Raw genomic sequence first — 12,156 nt, forward strand, 5'->3', positions numbered from 1 at the left:
TTTCCCGGCTTAGAGACCTGAACATGACTTGGTTTCTTTCATTTCGACCAATGTGGCATCGATGTGTTTTACCTGTATTAAGGTGCTTGCTGTGCGGAGAAGAATGCGTGTTGGACACCTGACTGACGCTACAATCAGATGCGCCAATGGATGCAGAAACATTGTTGAGTCCGATAAAGGCTCATGCTTTGTGCTGCCCTCAACGGCTACCAATCCTGATGACGGCATTCGTGGAAACTTCACCACTACGATTAAGGGGTAGTGAAGTTCAAGATGAAAGCAGCATCGATCAGGTACGACCTTCTGTCAGCAATACTAATCAAAACGTCAATGGAGACAATCATGCGCACGAATGCATGGTTTCACCTTTTTCCGAGTTAGTGGAACTCTCCCAGGAAGCTGTTGACAGCTTTTTCGACAGTCTAAATGATATGATGTTCTCACCAGAGCAGAAATAGAGACTTTTGAGCATGCTAGCACACGGCGTTCCCAACACCCTGAATTTGGCCTTCAACTTTAATAATAAAGTAACATGAACAATTTCCCCTCCAGTTCACGGACAGCAATTTTATTAGCAGCCCCAAAATATTTTTACGATTTTTCGGGACACTAATCATCTGCTTAAAGTAAGGACTATTCTTAGAGAACTAAAATTTCTATTTTTAGATACTTTATAGACATTAGCTAGCTGCCCTCTGGTATGTTCATAATTATTTTATTTTGTGATGGAATGGTCTCGAACCTTTCTTCTGTATTAAGAGCCATTTCATGTGTAAATTCTCATATACCAATTAGCAATAATGTATACATATGCGTGATTACTTTAGCATTATTCTGCAGCTTGAGTGCATATAATACATGTGACTGTTTTTACCGTATATTAGATAATTTCAAAATGCATTTTGGGGTGGTAAGGTATACACGATACTCTACAGTATGTTTTACTAGGCCTAGATTCATAAACATGGCCATAGTTAGCGTGGAGTGGGTGTGATGTATTCCTATAGGTTCTGTATCGATCCCCCTATTCCTGACCCTGTTCTGGTTAACAAGTTAACTAGCAGCCATCCAATTGTGGTAAATAAATAATTAATTACCGGTTCTATTTTTCAGGATACTCATATAAACAGATAGCTCAATAAATAAGAGGCAGGATTCGAGGTATCTTGAGTCACAGGCTTTAATCAGACATAAAGGACAGGAACAGGACAGCCTGCATGGGAATAGGATGGCAGCTGCCGGGGGCAGGATCTGGGAATGACTAGCAACTTTTAATATGGGTGCACAATATATATACTTAAACAAATACATTACATTCAATACAGTAGGCGTAGCAGTAGGCGTGGTTCGTAGCAGTCGCGAAAGATAAGGGCAAAATGATGTAACAAGAAGGCGTGTACAGGGCGTATACATAGACATGTGATGCAAACGTAACAGAATATGTCATAAACGGGGCGGAAACATGGAGGGGGCTACCTGAGCAGCTGGGACCTCTAACCTAGTGGTGCGCGCAAACTGGCAATGACGTGTTACCAGGGAGAACTGGGGGCTATGACTTCTGCGCTAGAAGAGGAGACTAAAGTCTGGAATGTCAGAGCGACATGTACCCAGGCATATCTAGTATCTGGTGTTTAGAGTACATGTTGATAGAATCCAAAAGTTATCAGGGCAAAGGCTAATAGACATTAAGACTGGTGCATGCATATTTCTACATGTAGTGCGTGTGCGAGGAATATTCTATGAATATTAATACAGTATTTCTCTTACATGGAGACATAAAGGCTAGACCATGACGGAAACTATTGATGCGATTCAGTAGCTTAGGAATGCAGAGAAGGAGGGCTGAACTGATAACTAGAAGCATAACATACTCTTGGCAGACTGGGAGGCAGAGCCAGGCCGGGCCAGGCACTGCGTGGCAAGAAAGTAAGCTAAGGGTCAGGGATACAGTTGGGGGCTGTATCACTCCTCGGAGAGGGTTCAGGAAACAGGAGCTGAATCTGAGTCCGGGCCCTTTTGAGGCCTAGAAACAGGGACAATTCAATGAATTAACGTGCACACTATAAAACATGGCAACGTAGGCCAATACTCGTTGCTTTCACGAGAACTGGAAACTGGCATACTAGAGATGGACACAACTGTAATTGCGTCTTTAATCGATCAGAGGGGAATACATATGCATATTAATCATGCACATATAACATAGGATGGGGAACACGTAGGCACATACAACATGGCAAAATTTACTTTTCCACATTCCCTCCTTGTGCCCTACGTTTCCATCAGGAAACATCTATATTCATGATACCATCTATCATTTCATATAGCATCATTTGCTCGTCTCGAATTGTCTTGGAACGGGATTTAGGACTAGGAATACAAGAGGTAGCACACATGCCGCAAATAGCAGGGCCACATTGTAAACAGAGGCAGCAACTGAATATGATCATTACTGCTATACCTAGGAATGACAATACTTTCCATCCCCAGGCAGATATAATACTCCAGAGCCAACCGGACCATGTCCAGGTGCCTGGATTCTGGTGTAACTGATGGGCAATTTTATGAAGTCTGGTTATAGCTGAATAAACAGACGGCGCGTTATTAGGAATGAAAATGCAGCAACTAGATCCGATGACTCTACATGCTCCTCCTCTATCGGCCAGTATGACGTCAAGAACGAGACGATTTTGGAGCACGACAAATCTCATAGCAGATTGCTCTTCAGTTAAGTTACCTAGAGCAGAAGTAGTCTCATTCACTACTGCTTCAAGGGTTCTCGTTAGTCTACGTATTAACTTACTATTCTGGATAGGTCCTATAAAGAAGAAGAAACCTTTATTAAAGTCTTGATACTGTTCTAGAGTAGTTTCAGTTTGATCGACAATTGGGGACTCGATCTCCCTTCTAGGTCTGACGTGTACTAGATGTGTGTTTCTGTGATAATCAGATGGGGCTAGAAAAACTGGTGGCAGTAGGAAGGCAATGTAACATGTTCCATCCCAATCGAGGGGCAGACGAACATATGCGGTCTGACCACAAACAAAATAAGAATGACGTGAGGCTTTGAAAATAGATTTCCCACTGTCACTATACTCGACAGTAGTAGTACAATCACTATGTACTACATGTGCGGAACCATTCTTTCTGACACATAATTCGCCTTTGACTGGTAGTACTGAAATAGCAGGCAAATCTAGAGTAGTATCAGACTGAACATTCAGGACCATAAAATTCGAAGAATAATTACCTAAATTATAAACTTCATTTTCTAGATCTAACCCTGTTCTATGGGAGAGACCTTGCTTGTCTGGAAAACATGTTCTATTCAGAAGGGACATATCATTGGAGGATGACGTTAAAGTGGACCATGCTCCACACGAACCATTATGTGTAAACGGATAAGGAAAGAGTGGCAGAACTCCCTTCGGTGTCTGGAAAGGGGGGAGTCGACCACACACCCAACAATTAGTGGCATTGCTGGTCTGGTGTGAATAGTGTAACATTCTAATAAATGTATTATTTCGCATGGCAAGACGATAGGATAGCTCGTGAGGAGGCAGATCACTAAATGTGTGCTCTACTGTAGCATTAGAAAACTTATGTACATGTGAAATTGGAAAACATAAATATAAAGCATAACTTGTGCAGGTAACCATAAGACTCAAGAGTAACAAAAAACTTAGAACAATAATACATTTGATAGAGTTTTGACTAACTCTCTCACTATGGGAGTCTATCTCATACATGTCAGGAACCTGTCTAACCGTTTCACCCGAGAGGGACTTAGACAATTAAACTGGCTGACTTATTTTACTAGACCTGAGTTTCAGTTTATACTCCTGCTGCGGAGTTTTCTCTAACAGAGGAACTTTAAGTTCAGAGTCTGTTTTTAGGCAGTCCGTAGGAATGAGGCAGTCCTTTGCAAATGTCTTTTCACATACTCCATGGAACTTCTTTATGTGGGACAGATGGACCCATCCCTTCCTGCCCTCTAGCTTCACGGCGGTCCTTGTTGTTAACAAGACGAGTCGAGGCTCCTTCCAACGGGGCTCCAGCGGACTTGAACGATCAAAATTCCGCACCAACACCAGGCTTCCTGGAATGACTTCATGCGGTTTCACCTCGGTGTTGTCTGGAAATGCGGCGGCAACCTGTGAACGACAAGAGTGTAGGGCAGACATCAAGGAAGCTAGGTAATCTGTCAGCATATTACTGGAAACATCTGTAATACTGCAGGGTCTAGGTGAACCCCACATGTTTGGGGGGCGGCCGAATACGACCTCATACGGGGACAGACCTGATCTGGAATGTGCTACCATCCTCATAAAAAATAAAGCAACTGGCAGGGCAACTAGCCAGTCTACACCTTTCTCTTTACATATTTTGGCAATGCGAATTTTCAAAGTTTGATTATGTCTCTCTACGAGACCGGCTGCTTCAGGATGGCGCACACAATGGAACTTCCACTGGTACCCCAATAGAAGGGAAACATGTTTCATGAGCTCAGATGAGAATGGCTGGCCGTTATCTGAATACACGACCCTAGGGAGTCCATAGCGGGGAAAGAATTCACGAACCAACTGCCTGGCAGTGGTCGCGGCTGTGTAATCTGGGACTGGGTATGCTTCTGTCCACCTGGACAAAGCGCATACAGCTACCAGGACATACTTGAAACCTCGACATCGCTCCATCTGAATATAATCCATCTGGAGGACTTCAAAAGGGTGGTCAGGAGGTTGGAATCCACCTTGTTCCACCGGGACACTTTTACCTGGATTGAACTGACAACATATCATACAAGTACGGACTTTCTGCTTGGCTGCAGCTCGTAAGTGTTTGTTGAACCAAAGGTTCTGAATACTGTCTAACATAGCTTTTTCTCCTAGATGTGCTGGACTATGTGCGGTATTGATAATGACTTGAACCATAGAGTCGGGAGAAACCATGTGGCTTTTCCCTTCGTCACCCATCCCTGATCTGTCTGGACCCCTCCTTGTTCGGACCATTTCTTGATTTCTTCGGGAGTAGCGTGTAACTGTATGTCTATGACATCTTGTGTAGGGTCCTTAACTGTCATACAAGTAGTCTGATCTGAAGTGAGTGTCTGTTTTGTGTTAACTGGACTGTCTGGAGTCTGAGCTGTAAGCTTGGCTGTTCGATCTGCTAGATCGTTACCTTGGGAAATGATGTCAGTAACTTTCGTATGTGCTTTGCACTTCATGATAGCGATAGCTGTCGGTAAATGTATTGCATCTAACAGAGCTTGAATGAGGAGACCATGCTGAATCTTGGTTCCATGAGAAGTCATGAAACCTCTCTCCTGCCAGAGCACTCCAAAGTCGTGTACGACTCCGAATGCATAACGTGAATCTGTATATATGTTTACTTTCAGGTTCTTGGCACGAATGCAGGCTTGGGTCAGAGCAACTAGCTCTGCCGCTTGAGCAGACAGGGTATCAATACGGTGTGTTTCTATAACTTCAGTGTCAGTAGTCACTGCATACGTGGCTACTAGTTCTCCTGTACTAGTTCTCATACATGAACCATCCACATAAAGTGTCAGGTCGGGATTAGGTAATGCAATGTCTGTCAGGTCTTGTCTTGGCTTGGTCATAGTGTTAACAACTTCCACACAGTCATGTATGACAGGCTTTGAAGTAACTGACGGTAACAATGTAGCAGGATTTAGAATGTTGCAGCGTCTGATTTCTATGTGTGGCTGGAACAGTGTCAGTTCATAACCTGTTAAACGTGCAATTGTCAAGTGCTGAGTCTGTGTTCGGTTTAAAAGAACTTCCACGGAGTGTGGAACTTGTACTGTCAGAGAGTGTCCTAACACTATGGAATCACTTTGTCTGATAGCTAGAGCTGTGGCTGCAACTGACTTGAGGCACGCAGGCAAAGCCTGGGCTACTGGATCTAATGTGCTCGAAAAATAAGCACAGGGCTTGTACTGTCCGGCTTGATCTTGTGTGAGAACAGATAAGGCTGTACCATCACGTTCTGTAACAAAAAGTGTAAAAGGCTTACTATAGTTCGGTGTAGCTAGAACAGGTGCTTGGCATAAGGCTTTCTTTAATTCATTAAAAACAAGTGTATGTTCCTGGGTCCAAGGGAGGACAGTCGATACGGCTGCCTCCTGTGTCGTTAACTGTATCAGTGGCTTGGCTAGAAATGCATACTGAGGAATCCATTGTCTGCAGTAAGAAGTGAGGCCAATAAAAGCTCGTACCTCCTTCTGTGTCTTGGGCTGTGGAAGACTCGCTATTAACTGGATACGGTCTGGTGTCAACTGCCTACCCCACTTGGACAGTAAGTGGCCTAAGTAGATCACTTGCTGGACACAGAATTGTAATTTGGAAGGGGACACCTTGTGCCCCTGCTCGGCCAGAAAATACAGGACTGTAAGTGACGCACGCTCGCAGTCACGTTCAGAACGGGCTGTGATCAATAGATCATCGACATACTGGAGCAGCGCAGTGTCAGTTGGCATGTGAATATTGTCTAGTTGTCTCTTAAGGGCTTGACTGTAAATACTAGGACTTTCTGTGAAACCTTGAGGAGCTCGTGTGAATTTATAGCTTCTTCCATTTAAACAAAAACCGAAAAGGTACTGGCTGTCTGGATGAATGGGGACACTGAAAAATGCGTTCTTGAGATCAATAACAGTGAAAAACATAGCTTCAGAATCAATGGCTGTCAATAGGGATGAAATATCTGGCACTACTGGGTACTGGGGTATGATACATTTATTAAGTTCTCGAAGGTCAATCACCAATCGATATACTGGAGGTGCATTTGGATCAGTACGTTTCAGGACTGGAATGATAGGAGAATTACATACATTGGAGTCAGTTTCTACAACCACTCCTTGGGCAATGAGCTCGTCAATAATTTTGGATAAGGCTGCTACAGCCTCAGGTGGCAATCTGTACTGTCTGATTCGTGGCAAGACTATACCTTGCTTGAGAGTCACACGATGGGGTGTGATTTGCATAAAACCTACATCAGTTGGACCTTGCGCCCATAAATGCTGCGGTACATTCAATAGTCTTGGATCAAAATCACGTAATACATAGTGACCTTTGAAGTCTCTCAAAAACAATCGGACTCCTTCTGGGGAACAGCAAATTACTGCACCTAATTCTTTTAGTGTTTTAATGCCTAACAAATTTTCTGAACATGCTTTCGTAAGTAACAAATCAGTAGTTCGGGACAATGGACCAACTTCTAGGGAAACTGGTTTCGAAATTTCATTAACAATAGGCTTTCCTGAAAATCCAAGGGAAACATTTTTAGAGCCTGAGAGCGGAGCCCCTGGAACCTCGTCATGACTGATAGTAGTCCTACTTGCCCCTGTATCAATCAGAAACTTTCTGTCTTTCCCTAATACCTGACTGTGTACATAGGGACCCTCTTGATCTACAGGTATCTCGATGAGAGGCAAGCCTACCTCCCTCTCTAGGCTGTTTCATGAATACTGCTGATACTCTGGATACTCTGACTGGGCATACTGATACATCTGCTGTGTAACATGCTGTGTTGCAGCGATAGGCTGCGGTGCTAGAACTGTCTGTTGTGCATTCTGTGGTGGCTGAGAAGTCTGTGAAACTTGTTCTTGTCTAGGCGGACGTGGTCTTTCTTTAGTCTTACCAGTAGCTATGTTGTGTTTCAGAACTGCACACTCGTTTATAAAATGACCTGGCTGTTTACAGTAATTGCAAGTCCCTTTAACGGGAGCTGCAGGATGACTGGCTTGATTCGGACCCCTCTTCTGACTGTCTTGTGGAACAGATTGTGCAACTAATACTTTCATTTTCATATCTTTCATACGTCTCCTTTCGTGTTCTTGCTCTTCCCTGATTCTATTCTGGTGATACTGGAGCATCTGTAGCATTTGTGACGGAGTATTAGCTTGCCAACTACTTTCGACTTTCAAAACTCGATTTTTAACTTGTGGACTTGAATTCTCGACTAGTTTGGTAACAAAAAGATGAGGGTATGACTCGCTACTCGTCTTCAGACCACTGTTAATAATAAAACATTTTTCAAATCTAGAATAAAAATCACTAGTGTCTTCATCCTGTTTCTGTTTGCATGCTGAGATTGCATCCCAATCTTCCTTTTTCGTGGCTAGTAACCTAGGCAAAACCTGTATCAATAACTCGGGCAATTCTTTAACTTTACCCCCTAGACCGGTACCTGGTACTCGTGAATTATCTTCAGCTTCTAGAGCTGTCCAATCTATCTTTTTCTCTCCCACCTCCCATTCTTTTTCCTTGAGTTTTTCATATACCCCTGCGGGCAACAGGACTTTTAGCATTTTAATGATATCTGGATACGTGTATTCTCCCATACGGAGCATGTCTTTTAATTCTCGATGGAACCCTGCTGGATCTTTGTTGTGACAGGGAATTAACTTTTTCATCTCTAAGAGTTCCATCTTGGTGATAGGGGTGTAAACAAATACCCGTTGTCCTAACTGGGTGTACTTCTCGTAACGGATGCTGTCTATCTATGTAAAATGATTTACTTTCTGGAGGTGGGACATGAACAAAATGCGGATTCAGAAACGTTCTATATTTGTGGCGCTGTTCTAGAATGATACTAATTAAATCGGTACCTAGACCTCTCCATCTATACTGGAGTAACTCGTTCAGAACATCATGTAACGGACCTGGATCAGAATGTTGTCCCTCATACAGTGTAATGAGGTGCTGGATCATATACATACCCACCAGTCGCTGCTCGGCTGGGGGCAGTTTCAGAAACAATTGTGCCACTATTTCGTCAGGAAAAGTGGTAGAGTCAGTAGTCCATCGGACTGCTGATCGGGCTAGTTCTTGTTCATGCATGGTACTAAGTTCACTATAACCGATTCGTGATTTCAGAATGTGGTCGGTAACTTGAAATACTTGTTCGAGAGAGCCTTGTTCTGGTGCTGGAGGAGGGAAAACTTTCTTGTGTTCTGGGCGTGAATGTCGGTCGGGAAGTCTAGTTCTACCTACATACGCTATTCTGGTGGGATTCTCGTCGTCTACCTCTTCAGTATCAGAGTCGTCTTCTTTCTCGGACACTTGTGCTGCTTTGCGTTGCTCGTGTAACCTTATTATTTCCTTACGAATTTTCTTGTACATACTCTCTATACAACCTAGTGTCTTGTGTCTTCCCTCGGCTATATGATCACTCCACCTTGTCAGGACTTTCATTTCGGTCGGATCTTTATCTGGATAATCGTGTTCCCTTATTAAACAATTAATTAGAAACTTTAATAGCATAAGCTGAATCTCGACTTTTCTTTGAGTCATGGCCTCGCCAATACTTTCTGGGTCTGTTCCTGTACGGATGAAACGATATATTCTGTCTAGATCTTCTTTCATATTCGGTAGGGTGTCCAAATACTCGGTTACCCGTCTTACGCGCAATGAATATATGACCATATCATTATTGCCTGGGACTGGGTCATAACGGCATTCGGTGAGAGCTCGCTTGATATCTGCAACGGACTGGGGTTTGGGCGTACGCTGTAACGCTCGTGCATGTAGCTCGAGTAATGTCACACGTCTGTGTTGAGGCGGGGTTCCAGGAGGACTTCCCCCCGAGGCCCCTTGACTAGAATCGTCGTCGGGTATCGTACGTGCTGGGAGAGTGACTGATGTAGCGGGTACATGTACTGTAGGCTGGACCGGGGGTACCGTAACAGGTGCTGCAACGGGTGCCCCGGTGGCTGGAGGAACAGGAATTACATTATTTACAGGAGCAGGCGGAACAGGATTAGCATATTCTGGGACTGTGTCGTCCAGATAGGACGAGAGAAAAATATCAGCTGCGGTCGGTTTGTGACGTAGCTTAATCGGAACTAATGATGGCGGGAAATTACTGGATGCTTCCGGGGTTGCTTTTGGCAAGCCCTCGGCAAGAAGAGGATACATACCCTTAATAAGGGCATTTCTCTGTCTGTCTGACTGTTCGGCTTTAATTCGTTCACCTACTTCGATTAATTCCCTTTCTTGGGCTCTTTCGGAGGATTCCCTACTTAATTCTGATTTTCTGATTTCTTTTTCGGTTCTTTTATGAGATTCTTTGCGCCGTAACTCGATGGCATCTTTCTGGGACTGTCTGGCTTTCTTTTTCCATAATGCTTCTTCTACTCGCATGATGCACTCGGCATCCCACGTACCTGATACGGGCCATCTATATTTCTCGTCTAATTCCTTGGTGTACTCCACCCATAAGTCTAGATATAATATGACACTTATGCCATGTTTATGATACATAAAATGACCTGGACTGTCCCTAGGCGGGACAGGAACTGCTTCCTCGAGCAGACCTTTTCTAGTTTTTAACTGACGTAATTTCGAGAACAGAGGCATAATTTGGGCTGGAGTCTGGACACAATACAATACACGATAAACACAATAATAACTAAGAAAACAAATCACTCATACCACGACATTGAAAACACATGGAATAACATTTAAAATAACAGTTCGGACAGAATACATGAATTTTCTCGAGAACAGAAACTTACTAGAATGACTAGATGTACTGCTAAAACAGCACGAAACTTACCGGTCCCATAAAGAGACACGTCAGGACCCGCGTCCACCTAAGTGAACACTTCGTGTTGGATCTGCGTACCCAAACCCACGGACCAGAGACAAATTAATTGACCCTGTCTAGATACTACCCCAGCAACGGTACTCACCGGGCAGCAAGAACGGAAGGCCTCGGACTGGACTGGACTGCTACGACGACGGACGGACGAACTTCGGACTTCAGTTACAGGTGGGCCTCTGGATACCTCGGACCTTGGACTCTCGGCTTGGGCTCTGGTCGGGACTCGCCGTGTTCCTCACCGCCTCGTCTGGACGCTGGACCGCAACCTCCGTCTCCTCCGTGGGCCTGAGGGATACTTGAAGCAGAAATATCTGCACGTGCACGGTATGGTTCCGTCACGGCTGCAGAGGATCAGGGGGCCTGCGTGGCTTCTCCGGCGCGTGGGGAAAGGGCAAGTTCCTATTCGGGCGCCATTATGTGGTAAATAAATAATTAATTACCGGTTCTATTTTTCAGGATACTCATATAAACAGATAGCTCAATAAATAAGAGGCAGGATTCGAGGTATCTTGAGTCACAGGCTTTAATCAGACATAAAGGACAGGAACAGGACAGCCTGCATGGGAATAGGATGGCAGCTGCCGGGGGCAGGATCTGGGAATGACTAGCAACTTTTAATATGGGTGCACAATATATATACTTAAACAAATACATTACATTCAATACAGTAGGCGTAGCAGTAGGCGTGGTTCGTAGCAGTCGCGAAAGATAAGGGCAAAATGATGTAACAAGAAGGCGTGTACAGGGCGTATACATAGACATGTGATGCAAACGTAACAGAATATGTCATAAACGGGGCGGAAACATGGAGGGGGCTACCTGAGCAGCTGGGACCTCTAACCTAGTGGTGCGCGCAAACTGGCAATGACGTGTTACCAGGGAGAACTGGGGGCTATGACTTCTGCGCTAGAAGAGGAGACTAAAGTCTGGAATGTCAGAGCGACATGTACCCAGGCATATCTAGTATCTGGTGTTTAGAGTACATGTTGATAGAATCCAAAAGTTATCAGGGCAAAGGCTAATAGACATTAAGACTGGTGCATGCATATTTCTACATGTAGTGCGTGTGCGAGGAATATTCTATGAATATTAATACAGTATTTCTCTTACATGGAGACATAAAGGCTAGACCATGACGGAAACTATTGATGCGATTCAGTAGCTTAGGAATGCAGAGAAGGAGGGCTGAACTGATAACTAGAAGCATAACATACTCTTGGCAGACTGGGAGGCAGAGCCAGGCCGGGCCGGGCACTGCGTGGCAAGAAAGTAAGCTAAGGGTCAGGGATACAGGTGGGGGCTGTATCACTCCTCGGAGAGGGTTCAGGAAACAGGAGCTGAATCTGAGTCCGGGCCCTTTTGAGGCCTAGAAACGGGGACAATTCAATGAATTAACGTGCACACTATAAAACGTGGCAACGTAGGCCAATACTCGTTGCTTTCAAGAGAACTGGAAACTGGCATACTAGAGATGGACACAACTGTAATTGCGTCTTTAATCGATCAGAGGGGAATACATATGCATATTAATCA

This window comes from Lissotriton helveticus, chromosome 8 (assembly GCF_964261635.1).
Source record: "Lissotriton helveticus chromosome 8, aLisHel1.1, whole genome shotgun sequence".
NCBI lineage: Eukaryota > Metazoa > Chordata > Amphibia > Caudata > Salamandridae > Lissotriton > Lissotriton helveticus.